Source organism: Crinia signifera, chromosome 11, assembly GCF_055691185.1.
Source record: "Crinia signifera chromosome 11, ASM5569118v1, whole genome shotgun sequence".
Lineage (NCBI taxonomy): Eukaryota > Metazoa > Chordata > Amphibia > Anura > Myobatrachidae > Crinia > Crinia signifera.
Genome location: NC_139227.1, coordinates 27,126,569 through 27,141,153, shown reverse-complemented (window position 1 = coordinate 27,141,153; position 14,585 = coordinate 27,126,569). Strand labels below are relative to the sequence as shown.

Here is a 14,585-nt window from a genome sequence, read left to right as displayed (position 1 = left end):
GCAGCTGTTTGCAGTCTTATGGTGAGGATGGTTGATGGTCAGTACTGATACATGGCAGATGTTTTATCTCTGTACATACTGCACGTACCTATTTCTGGAATTCTAAACTACTCATTCCCTGCCAAGAAACTTGTAATATAGTATGTTACCAAACACCACCGAAATACGCTTTCATATTGTTGGAAATCATCAGAAAGACTTTCAGTAGGATTGGGATTTCCTATCGTCAGGTCCAACCCCTTTTCCCCATCCCAAATCTCCTTGTACAAACACAGTGATAGTTACAAGAGAAGAAATTCTTGATGTACGGGCAGAGATAAAAAGAAAGATCTTGGGAGAATAAACCGTGCCAGAAGAAAAGAAGACGGGAAGCATAAAACCCACCTGGAGAACAAACAACGGGCCATCAAGCCTCGGATAAGCATTCACCTGGGTTCTGCAACATGAAAGATGATCAGTACACCTCTATATGAACAGAACAGCCAGCTAGGCTTAGAAGGACAGCAAGCACAGGCTGGCGACGGAGAGGGGCTGCCGAAGTATGTGTGAGAGTGGGTGGGGAAGGAATTGGATAGTGGAAGAATCTGGTCTGGAGAATTCTCCAATCCAGAGATTTTTTTTATTTTGTATTATCTATAATGAATGGGGGGAAAAAAATGTTTACTCCTTTTTGGCCCTATGCAGAAACCTCTATTGGAATTGATAATATTTGAAGGCTACGGAATGAAAGACACAGGAAGAGGGAGATAAAAGGCTTCCTATTATTTGGGACATTGGCGATGCACACAGAACAGTCATAAGATTAAATTAAGTATTATAACTGCTGACCCCATTGCCATGGTTACCGGACAGCAGAAAATATTAATCAAGCCAACCTTTTCAGCTTGAAGGTACTAGGAATAAATCTGATAAATATAAAAATATATGTATAGCGTGCCCCTCGGCTGCAGCACAGCGCTGGGGGACATTGTTCTCACAAACGCCTAGAGCTTTTGAGACAGACACATTTACAAATTCTTCTCGTTTTTATACATAGGCATCTCCTGGGACCGTTGCATCCTCACAGGACAAAAAGATTTTTATTTTTGTATTTTGTTTGTAATGAAAGATGACGTCTGTCTGTTTCTGAGATATTGCCGGCTGGTAACACTCTAATCTTGCTGTAATGCTCTTTAAAAAAAAAGTTACAGTTTATCCACTCTCCACCGCAATCAGGTGGATAATAACCCAAATTGTCTATTTACAGGGCCCCATTATGGTCTAAACTACTGGAGCAACCACATTCTAATTACTAGACATTTAAAAAACATGGCACAATGACTTACGCTCAGTAACATTTTCAATTTGCCAAAAACAAAAAAAGTACATCAAATAAAAAAACAAAAATAAAATAAAAAATAAAAAAGAGAAATTGCCATCTACCAAAGGACAAAGGAGACCTGGAATAAACATAGTGTCAGAGGCACATCAGTGACTTATTCTACCCATTTCTCTTGGCAGAAATAAATATAGATACGGATAAATCCGCCTGCCTATCAGGGATATATAAGTTTGTTTATAATGTGGCTGACTGCTGTTCTTCTGTAATAATACCTCAAGTTAATGATCCAATTATTTAAAAAGACGCTCCAAAAAATAAAACAAAATTGGGACATGTGCTTCTTATTGCCTCAAGGTATAAATCCAGCTGCAGTTTGAAAGAATTTTCCAGAAAAGATACATTCAGAGGGTTTTTGGAAAAGCCATAGGCCGTGATCCCATGACTTAACGATAGAAGAATGAGATCAACTAAGCGGTATTGTATCCATAAATTCATTGTTTGACAGCCAGACACACGATTGTAACTATGATTTTAATAACTCAAGTTCATCTCTCTTGAAATATCTTCATATGTTCTTTCCCTTCCTACCCCCTCTTCCTCAGACTTACCATCATTTCTGGATAGAAAAGTGATTAACAGACGCAGGCCTTGGCCGGTTGAGGCCAGCTGTGCCATAGAAATTGTCAGCAATGACCAGAAGCACTCAGAGAAACAATTGAATTTCTAGCACACCGACATCATGGTTGATATATTCTTTCAAGGTCATTACCCAAGGCTGAGAAGGTCACATGATTAACGAGTGACAGAGCCAATGAGACCTCATGTGCATGAGTGCCCTCCTTTTAATTAGAAAGAGGTTGTGAAAAGTAAGGATTGCAAATATACAGTATTCGGGAGACCTGGGTGCTAACTCCCAAATATTAAAATCTATAGGAAGACATTTAAATAAGGTATCGGAACAACTGTTTGGTGACGTAGATCCGTAAATGGAAAGCAGATGTACAAATTGCATGTTTTGGGATCTGTTTAATCCACAGTATGTTGTATAATTAAAATAATGAATGAACAGTAGGTAGAAAATAGGCAAAAGTAAAGATAATAATAAAAAAAGGACAAAAATATTTGGGCCTTTTTTAATCGATGTCAACTGATCTAACAGTGCAAAAGTTGTCTGAAATGATTGAGAAGCCAACAAAAAATCCTACAGCAATCACGTAAATGTTTATTGGAATTTTTCCTTATAATAAGCACATAAAAGGACTGTGCAGATTTTGTTTTTCATATTGTCCCGAAGGTGGACAAAAATTTTGTAATTCAATGCCAGTCACCAATCTAACTCCTCCTCCTCCTCATCATCATCATCATCGAGAGCAAAGTAGAGTTGGTGTCACTTAGGATAAGAAGGATTTCTAGCAGTTAATGGATCACAAATACAAATGCAAAAATAATTCAGCAACGCACAAAGAGTTACAGTATAAACAATCTAAGACAACAAACAACATGAAAAAAATATTTTAAAAAATTATAAACAAAATATACATATTAATATTATATATTATATAATATATACTTAAAGCAGAGGTCACATTGTTCCCCCAAAAATATGTAATATAAATTATTACAATAACATGTTTTAAAGTTATGTTTTAACATTTACTTTTTACATTTTTTTTATAGAATTTAAAATTTAATTTTAAAATTAATTTAATTTTTTTTTATAGAATTTAAAAAAGTTAGTTGTAATTAGATTCCAAGTGTTCAGCTGATTATAGGACAATTTGCTTATTAATGATGCACATTGTGATATTAAGAACACACATATCTCTATTTGCATTGGTACATTGATCACCCATAGAAGACAAAGGTATACTGTATGTGTACTAAAAGCAGGACCAGTAAAAATGTAGCGTGATCTACTGATCAGCACTCAGGACAATATCAGAAGAAGGCCAGATTGCAATATTGAAAAAAAAATGTCTTCCATAATTCATTACAGGAGGGCCCCGCTTTATGGTGAACCACTAATTCAGCTGTGTTCAATTATATATGTTGGTCATTTTCAGCAAATTTTCTGTTCTGTATTATTTTCTCACCCAGATGCACTTAGCCAGACGACGGAGAACAGCAGAACAGTACTGGTGTACACTGTTGTAAGCCACTTGGTGAAAAAAAGTCAGATGAATACTGTATTTATGAAAAAAAGGGCAATGTTCCACTTTATGATGATTTTTTTTGGAACCTAATTTGCGGCATTTTAATTGGTCAAATGCAAAAGGGACGTTACTTGTATCACTGCAAATAAACAGTGAACATAAGACAACAAATGCTAGGTATTTTGTATACAAATCACACTAGAATGAACAGTGACAAGGATCTTAATAACAAGATAGAATTGAATGTGTCATGCTGAAGGTGGGTTTATGGGCACGAGGAGTGGGGTCGGTAGTGGTGGTTAGGGGTGCAGGATTAACCAACAAAGGTGGAGTGGTAGTGAAATAGCTCCTTGGAACATATGGGCACAGGCACGAAAATCAAGAGGAGGCAGAGATTCACGTTATTCATTCCAAGAGTTTTTACATTTTATACTAATAATAATAATAGTAATCATTATATATATATATGTATATGTATGCTAACTACTCCTCACCTCTGTGAAGTGAAGTATCACCAGTAACCACTAGAGGCCACTAAACGGACCAAATTAATCCCCTGTGTGCTAACAAAAATGTCATAACAGAAACTGAAAGCAATTTATGCAGGGACACTGATCTGTTTTAAACTTACTGTGTATGGAGAGGGGGAGCTATGGAGACAGATTGGAGGTGGGAGCAGAAAGGGACTGGGGGTGGCGGGCAGAGTTTGTGGGAATTAAACTGTCACAGCTCAAAGTGAAAGTACATTGCAGAAGCCGTCATTATTATGGTCTTTTATTAACCAGTAACAAATAATAATAATAATAATGATGTGAAAGTAGTTTTGCAGACCATGGGAGGGGTATGGCGTTAGCTGGTAGTACTTAGTTGTAGTGTACTGTAAAAGCTGTAGGTTCTGCTACCCAATCGGCTATGAGCCTTTCACATTGGCTGATAGTAGCAGGAACCAAACAGAGCGCCCAATAGCAGAACAGGCTGATGACATTCTGCTGCCTGTCGTGCTCTGACCTCAGCTGCCACGGGAGAGAAAAATGTATCTGCTCTCAATGAACCAGTGTGAAAGTTCACGCTGGGAGACTTCCAATGCCGGTAAAGAGATAGGGTTAAAATGCAGGAGCCTTACACAGAAAACGGGACAGTTTCACGGCGTAGGAGTCGGGTACACTAAATATTTACCTAAGTAGGCGCCTAATTGTAATCCTACAATCCAGATTTATTAAGCCTGGCGAATTGATAAATTGTAAAGTGATAATGCACCAGCCAATCAGCTCCTAAATGCCAAGTTACAGGTTGGGTTTCAAAACAGTTAAGAGCTGATTAGCTGGTGCGTTATCACTTTATCACTTCACTAGACTTAATCAATCTGCCCCAGGAGACAATCATATGGGTACTGGTCTGACCTACGTTAGCATACCCACATCCATTGCTGCTTTCTACATTTAGGATGAACATTTACATAGGTTTCTGGGTTACATTTTTAAATTCCGCACCCACTACAATGGTCGTTTCTCACATTCTGCCTGCTGCCGGTAGGATCTCAGCAAAATGGCCCAAAACATGGCCAATTTACATACAATCGTCAAGATTGTATCTAAATTGGCTCATTTTGGGCCAAATCGTCCTGGTGTGTACCCACATATCTCTTTCTGCACATGTTACTGTAAATCTGCCCCACCTGCAGTGCAGCATGTTTTTTTCCATTAGAGAGAAAGTTGCTTTTGCAAGTGAACCAGAATCAGGCCTAAACTTTCAGACATATTAATCCTAGTGGCAAATCCAACTGGCCACTGGTAATTCTGGTCACAATACGCTTGAAATTGAGGTAATTTCAATCGGATTTAGAGCAGGGCCCTCCTACCTCTATGTCGGTTTGCATCTACCCAGTTTGTTTGATCACTGTTGTTTCCATTTGTAAAGCGCAACGGAATCTGCTGCGCTATATAAGAGACTGTAAATAAATAATACCATGTTTTTTTTTTCCACAGTATCAGTGCTGGCGTGAAGTCGGGTAAAATGGGAATTTTAAGGTAAAAATGTCAGGGCTTGGTTCAGAACCCGTGGCACGTCCCCTGAGGATTAATTATACAATTACAAGTTTTTAATAAGCTTGATTGGTGTATTAATAATTTACTTATTCATTATTTGGGGAGATCTTTTCCCAGGTGCAGAATAATGGAATATAAGATATAGGACAGATAAATAGGTGGCAGCATGGATGGGACCGGTGTTTTTAGCATTGCAGATGGGATTTACACCTGTTTTAAGTGGCTTAAAATGCCTAAAAACAACTAACATGCCTTTCGTTTTTATGCGTCTCTAACATTTATTTGGTATAAATAATAGCTTTCTATCATTTTTAACCAGTTATTCAGCTATAATGGTATATACTGTACCAACAGTTTTATTTTAGAAATTAAGACACTTGCGAAAAAGGGAGTGTTCTGTGTCATAGGGGGCGTGGGTTCAGATGGGATGTGGCATCCTCAGGCCACACCCCCATTTCCTGTCACTACAGGGCATGACCAGCGCTGTCAGGGCTGCCAACAGGGGGGGGTCTAGGGGTACTGGAGTCCCGGGCCCTTCTAGTCCCAGGGGCTTATATGGCAGCATTGCGGTTAGTACCGCGCTGCCAGAGATGCGGACTGTGGATAGCAGCCAGGGCCAGCGCCACCACTAGGCACCTCTAGGCATTTGGGTGCCGGTACCTGGAGGGCGGCAGTTCGCCCCTCACCCCCAGCATGGAGGGTTAGCGCACTGTGCATAAAGCTGGCGGCGGGGTCCCTGCAGTACTGGAGCGGGCAGGGGTGTCGGTGTCCGTGCCGCGGGTGTACCTGCGGCACTATCACTGTGTATAAAGCTGGCGGCGGGGTCCCGGCAGTGAATAGAAAATAACTAGCGCTATGCGGCGGCGCGGGAAGCGCTTCTGGGTTTGAAAACACTTGCCGCACGCTGATTGGCTGAGATTCAGCCAATCAGCGTGCGGCAAGTGTTTTCAAAATCAGAAGCGCTTCCCGTGCCGCCGTGCGCATAGCGCTAATTATTTTCTATTCACTGCAGGGACCCCGCCGCCAGCTTTATACACAGTAACAGCGCCGCAGGTACCCCCGCGGCACGGACACCGACACCCCTGCCCGCTCCAGCACTGCAGGGACCCTGCCGCCAGCTTTATAACACAGGTACCCCCCCGGGCACCGGGGCGCCCCCACCAGACTCGCCTGGGGCACTCCGGTGCCTTGCACCGGCCCTGATAGCAGCACTAGCAAATTATGAATGTAGTGTAGCAGCGGCACTAGTTGCCAGCCAATAGGAGCTTTCTGATTGGCAGCCAATCAGGAGCCCGGGCTTTCATAGGGCAGCCAATCTGGAGCCTTATTCATAATGCTGGTGCTGCTGGTGGCTCTGTCAGCATCTCTGGCAGGAAGGTAGAGGAGCCAATAGTGACCTTCGGCTCTGCTATGGGGGCCCTGCTCATTTGGTCAGTCCCGGGCACCACGATTTGTGATGGCAGCCCTGAGCGCTGTGCAACCTGCTGGCCATACCCCCAGACCCTCTACCTCTCTAAATAGACGCTGTGCGCAAGCAGACAGGGTCTATTGCCCGCTCTGCCACACCGGGCAGGGGGCACTCCCAACTGCCCCCCCACGGAACACGGATGATCCTACAAAAAGAGGGACAGTTGGGAGGTATGACATTATCCATAATATTATCCTATGTTTATCAGCATTTTTTGGGGGTATACTGTAAACTGGTTTTCCCATTTTGTTTCAATATTTATCATGGCTTTTAACAGAAAAAATGACCGCGCACATTTCCTTTCAGCTGGATGCAGGGGAATCGGAGCGATAGGCGTGTAGATTTGTGCCACATAATCTTGCATCTGAATGAATACGCCCCCTAAAATCAGAGAAAGCAGGTTTGTTATTATTACTTATGCTTTTACCCCTAAGATGCACCCAGAGAGGGCTCGCGTATTAAAGCGTGGGAGTCCAGCACTTGCATTGCACAGGCTAAAATACAAAAATATTGGTCATAAATTATAGTAACATAAACATGGTCACAGACAGATATATATCTTGGAAAGCTGGATATTGGACTAAATAAAGCAAAGTAAAGCTGCACAGAGTCTGACCCCAAAAGCATGTGTAAGCAAAAGAGCTCTCAGGGAATTCACAGCCAGCTGTGCCTCCGAACTCCTCGGCTCCTCGTTCCTACCGGCTACTTCCAGCGCCTCCTTTTATGTTCCCTGGTATTGCTCAAATCTCTCCCTGGCGCCCACTCTCTGATGATGGATCTCTATCCCTCTCCAGCCGATTCTTCCCTTAATACTTGTTGTGATTATAGAGATCTCTGTTGTTAGCAGTGATTGTTAAATATTAAGCAGCATCCAGTACAGTACTACTACACGTACACAATGTGTAACTCTCGCACAGTTCTTATCATAAAATAACACTACTGGACAGTATAGATCTTGCTACAAATATGTCAAATCAACACTAATTATAAAAGCAAATATTACAGTATATTATATTACATAGCTGAAAACCAGAGTTTGCTGTGTACACATGGGGGTTATTCTGATTTAATCGGTCCCCCCGCACGTCCGCATGGGGGACCGATTTTTAGCGCATGCGCAGTCATGTTTGTCGTCCTGCCCCCACCTAGCAGTGTGGACGGTGGTGGTGGTGGGGGGCACAGCCCAAGGGAACCAATGAGATACCAATGTGTGGCATCAATGCAGCACAGTCTATTTCTACTAGATTCTAATTAGGCCCATGCTGCGCAATGTAGAATTTGAAAAAAAAATTAAACCACTGGGTGGCCCTCTGATTGGCTAAGAGAGCTCTCTCAGCCAATCAGCGGCATCAGAGGGCTGCCCAGTGTTATAACATTTTTTTTTTCAAATTCTTCCTCCACTGCTGAGCCCTGCCGCTGCCAGCGCTCCTGCACAGCACTGTGCTCCACCACTCCAGTCCCCACCAGCGCTCCGGTCCCTGCTGTACTGCCGCCAGCAGCCACCGATCAGGTCCCCGCTCCACTGCCACCCGCCGCCACTCATGCTCCGTTACCCCGCTCCCCGAACCCGCGGCTGATTGCATTTTTACCCACATGCGATCGCTCATGTACTTCGATAAATATTATGTGCAGCACATAATATTTTTCAATGTGACATGCGACCGGCGGGCCCGTGCATCATTCGTGCATTCAATCCTTCGATATATTACAAATTTGCAGTCGAAATCGAAGGATTGTATGCAATATCGCCCTAGTGTATGGGCTACATAAGCGCCACTGTAGGGGAGAACGATTCCCTGGAATATTGTAGGGTTCCAAATCAAAATGAATCAGGAATGATCCTGAGTTTTCCCTTAATCTGATATATTGATTATAGTGTGTGTTTGTGCGTATATTGATTTATCTACAGACAATTATTGCAGTTATTCAACACTATGAATTTTTTTTTTTTTTTATCCCTTAAAATGTAGTCCCGCTATTAATTTTCTTCAATAAATCATTCTTTCATTTAAAAAGCTATCTGCGTCTAACCGTCTCATTGAAGCAGATAGCTCTTTAACCATCTCATTAACTATTAACAGGAAAAACATTAATTTCAAATTGTTTTCCCACTGGGGCCCCGGCAAATCCAGCACCTTTAAGCACATTGTTGAATTTGCGATTAGTTGAACATTTAATGGGGAGCTACCAGCAGCCCCACACGCCTGCTAAAATTAACAATGGCTTGTTCTGTTTAATGGAGAGCTTTAAATCCTAAATGATGTCAGTCTGGGCACAGCACTCTCTTGCCCATTATCTCTCTCCAGGTTAGCCTTCTGTCTACCCGTCTATGTGTTATATTTCAGAGGCTGCCTCGTGGACTCCTGCACTTTGCTGCATTGTCAGGGCACAGCGGATCTCCATGGGCTCTAGAAGGACCTGGTGTGCTGTTTTTGAGTCACAGGTAATTAACCCAATGAAAGAGTAAGAGAAGACGACAGAGGCCGGAGTGTGTGTGCGCGGCCCAGATGCCGGGGGGACTTGAGCGGAAAAAAGATGCAATGTTTAAGTCTGTGCTAAAGCTGGGTTGATGTTCCGATCCAAGATTTCTTTATTTTCTCTTTACCTATATGAAATCTCGGTTCCTTCCTTCTTCATCCCAAACTAGTTCCTAGAGGATGAATAGGTGGAGGGGACCCCTCCCTCTCACGTTGTCTGGCCATTTCCCTGAGCCATCTCCTACAGGGTAAGATAATAGGCGCAAGTGAGAACAATGGGAGTCAAAGAGATTGAACACAAAAGAGAAGAGGCCGCTACCGCCATGCCGGTAATTAAAGGGACTGTTTCAAGGTTGCAGGGGTAAAAAGCCACATCGTTTAATATACCCCTGATAATTTGGAACCACAGAAGTGGGAGACGTTTACTTGCATCAGAAATGTATTCAGATGAAGGCTCGCCTTGGAAACAACAAAGAGAAGGAAACAATGAAACATCTTATGTTTGATATATATGCTCATTGCTTCAAACTAAATACACAATCTGTTTTGTCATGTTGGTTTTGTCACAGTAATGGGCTGTAATTAGGGAGATGTGGCACAGTGGTATGGCCTTATATTTCCTCTTAACTCTTTGTACCAGAGGGAGCTGCAGCTAACAATGGCTCATAATATCCAGAAACATTGTACTATGGTCTAACTGCAGCTGATCCATGTATGACGGTGGACGCTGTTCCCCCAACTGTGAAATCCTTGCACACAGGTTAAACACTGGCGCAATCATTGATTGGTTCTCTAAGATGGTTGCACCCCCCCCTCAACCATAAACATACTATGTAAGAGACGGCATGAATACAGTGGTCTTTCACAGTGATAACAGACTCATTAGGAAGAGACGGTCATGGACTACAGAATCCATAGATACCTTTCCTATTACTTATATATGGTCACTATCCTATACAAGTGTCCATAATCCATAACAGAGCAAGTCACAGTGACCAGTTACCAATCCCAATAACCCAGACTGTGTGTGGTAGTACGTCTGTAAAAGATCCACAATGCTCACTGTAGTGGAGATGGGCAGGGAAGCCGCTCCCCGCCACCATGCTGACAGGGATGCGCTCCTGTCCACCAGCCTTCGTCAGCTCTGGCGATCCTGCAGGCTAGCTGACATCTGTACAGGTATATGTACACACACATACATATATATTTAATATGCTCACCTGTTGCACGCTCGCTAGCCAGCAAATGACAAAGTGAATTAGGCCCTGGGTGTGGTATATTAAGTCGACAATGAAAAGGTCAACAGTGTGTAGGTCCACCCAAAAAGGTTGTCAGGTACAAGGTCGACAGATCAAAAAGGGCCGACATGGAGCTGGTCGACACATTATAATGTTGACATTGTTTTTCATGTGTTTGCTGTCATTGTCTACATTTGGAGGGTAACATATAAAAAAGGGGGATAAAAAGGGGTACTTGTTTCCTAGCACGGCCACAACGATTTGTATCGGGGTGATCGTGTCGGAAAAATCGCGTCGGTCGCATCGCATGCGACCAAATCGCATGCGATGCGACCGACGCGATCGACCCGATTTTTACATTGAATCAAATGTGAATAGGGCCCCTGGGACCCTATTTTACATTGGATTCTATGTAAAGTATTCCCCAGACCCCCAATTTTAGCCCCTTAATGGCACCCCACGGTTGACGCCAACCCGAAGCTTGGCGAGAGCAGCGAGCCTGCGAGGGGCGGCGGTGCGCGTCCTCCGACCTTTTCATACCCCTACTATCCACTTCGGCGTGGAGTTGAGAATATAAAGTGTGGTGAGCGCAGCGAGCCACCGAGCCCACCGAGCCCAAGTCCATCTCATCTTGTGCCATTATAATGGCACAAGACCGACGCGATGCTCCCGATTTCAATGTTAAAAATATTTTAACATTGAAGCCTATGGCAAAATCGCGTCCATCGCGTCGGTCGCGTCGGGGGCCATGTTAATGAACGCGACCGACGCGATGCCCCCGATTTTGCCTTTGCCGGCAAAATGGACCTGATTTCAAAAGAAAATCGGGTCCATCGCGTCCATCGTGTACCTTAACTTTAAGGTACACGATGGACGCGATTGTGGCCGTGCTAGGAAACAAGTACCTAAAAAGGAAAAAAAATACAAAAAATCTTGTCGACCTTTACATGTGTCAACCATTGCCATGTCCACCCCTTGCTATGTTGACCTTGTCAATGTCCATCTATCATCTGGATCCCAATCACACCATACAAGGGTACACATTACACTGATTGTGGGTCCATGTCGACATATGTCATCATAGGCAACAAAAAATGTGACACGCTCATGTCCCGTGTTGACATTTTCTATGTCTACCTTTTGTGTGTGTGTCAACCTTTTGTCAATGTCCACCTATTGCATGTCGACCTTTGTTATGTGTAGGCCTTTTGCCTGTTGAACTGTAGTGGTCGACCTATTGACCGTGAAACTAGGCACTGTTGACCGGGAATATATCATTGCTTATACACCAACTACAGGTCGACAAGCATTAGGTCAACATCACTAGGTTGACATGCGTGAAGGTCGATATGACTGAAGGTCGACAGAGTCATTGATCACAACGCAATTCACAGCTTCTGACCTCTAGCATATATTAGGGGCAGTGCAGCCCGGACCACCTACTTTGCTCACTATGGGGCAGATTTATTCAGCCTGGTGAATTGATGAAGTGGAAGGAGACAACGCACCAGCCAATTAGCTCCTAACTGCCACATTACAGGCTCCAGCCATTCACCAATCAGCATGCTGACAGCCATTCACTGTCTGGCTGCAGGCTGGGAAGCAGGAAGTGAATGCTGATTGGCCGCTTTGGTATCCTGTACTGCCTCCCAAGAAGCTCAGACAACAGTTACTTACTGCCCAATCTGCCCCTGCTTGAAGGCCCCTAGAATTGGGGGCCCCTGGGCAGCTGCTCATTAAGCCCATACACTAAGATGTCCCTGATAGCAATGTTGATGTAAAAATAGTTGGTGGGATGGACTTCTACATTCAGCCGCACAGAATCTCAGACGGATCCTCGCATCAGCATAAGAAAGTAAGCAGGATGCCACGGTAGACCAGAAATGGAGTGGCCAGTGTGTCTGACACGCCCTTTATCTGCTCTGAGAGCTCACCCATAAAATATATTGCTTCCTTAGCATCATTTATATCTCTGTACAGTACAGGGGTCAGGGAACTTTTTTACCTTTTACCCCCAAATATATTTAGATACGCTGACGTTACCCCCTTGATTTGAAAGGAAGGAAATCATATATAGCTGTAATACACACTGCCCCCCCAGAAATTGATACTATATCCTGCTAGCAAGGTACACAGTATGGCAGAAATTGATGATGATGGTATATAATTTGTACTGCCAAGATGGCGCAGCAATTAGTTGATTCTACTAAAGAAGCGGATGGACTTGGAGGCGGGGCCCAGGGCATCACGCAGGGAAGTGTGTTATACACAAGGGCCTGATGCATTGTGCTGCTGCAGGTCCTTGTACACTACAGTACTGTAACACACACAGCCCGCACTGCACTGCGGCAGATCCTTGTACACTACAGTACTGTAACACACACAGCCCGCACTGCACTGTGGCAGATCCTTGTACACTACAGTACTGTAACACACACAGCCCGCACTGCACTGTGGCAGATCCTTGTACACTACAGTACTGTAACACACACAGCCCGCACTGCACTGTGGCAGATCCTTGTACACTACAGTACTGTAACACACACAGCCCACACTGCAATGCGGCAGTTCCTTGTACACTACAGTACTTTAACACACACAGCCCGCACTGCACTGCAACAGGTCCTTGTACACTACAGTACTGTAACACACACAGCCCGCACTGCACTGCGGCAGGTCCTTGTACACTACAGTACAGTAACACACACACAGCCCGCACTGCACTGCGGCAGATCCTTGTACACTACAGTACTGTAACACACACAGCCCGCACTGCACTGTGGCAGATCCTTGTACACTACAGTACTGTAACACACACAGCCCGCACTGCACTGTGGCAGATCCTTGTACACTACAGTACTGTAACACACACAGCCCACACTGCAATGCGGCAGTTCCTTGTACACTACAGTACTTTAACACACACAGCCCGCACTGCACTGCAACAGGTCCTTGTACACTACAGTACTGTAACACACACAGCCCGCACTGCACTGCGACAGGTCCTTGTACACTACAGTACAGTAACACACACAGCCCGCACTGCACTGCGGCAGGTCCTTGTACACTACAGTACAGTAACACACACAGCCCGCACTGCACTGCGGCAGGTCCTTGTACACTACAGTACTGTAACACACACAGCCCGCACTGCACTGCGGCAGGTCCTTGTACACTACAGTACAGTAACACACACACAGCCCGCACTGCACTGCGGCAGGTCCTTGTACACTACAGTACTGTAACACACACAGCCAGGCATGCATATAGAATCTATATATAGATTCTATATGCAATAAAATGAAATTCCTGGGGGTAATGAACGCCGAGCTGTCGAGACACAACCAGGCATGCATATAGATTTATATGCATGCCCTGCTATGCCTTTGCAGTGCGACCGTCCATTACCCCCAGGAATTTCATTTTTACCCCATTTGGGGTCATTAACCCTGCACCACTGGTATAGTAGAATGTTCTGTATTATAGTATAAAATCTGCCTTGTAGATAAAATATTTTCTTGCTGTTGTAGATGGGTCATAGGAGCTATACAATGGAAAGCGAATTAAATTACCGGCAGCTCTTTAACCATTTGCACACCCGTCTTTAGCCGCTGCCAGTAATATTACTATATGTGCGTGTTACATCACAAAGGTGGCCCTGTGTAAGTCGTCCACCACCCCCCCCCCCCCAACGTGTGCATGTGTGCTTCCACCATGGAAGATTATTGACTGCCGATCGCATTAATCTGCATAGGGAGTATTGGAACAATGGTAGCACCTTACACCAGCCCCAGTAGCACGCAGCCCTCTCAGCAGCGGAAAAAAATGACAATTTTATGAATCATAATCAATCAAAGGGCTTATTAACTCAATGTGAAGCCAG

At 44.0% G+C, this 14,585-nt stretch overlaps 1 protein-coding gene across 2 annotated transcripts in view; it reads right to left on the bottom strand.

Moving 5' to 3' along the window:
- The window catches only part of ZFHX3 (zinc finger homeobox 3), a 692,957-nt gene that overhangs the window by 366,513 nt on the left and 311,859 nt on the right, over positions 1–14,585 (bottom strand). The gene's annotated exons all lie outside the window — the stretch shown is intronic.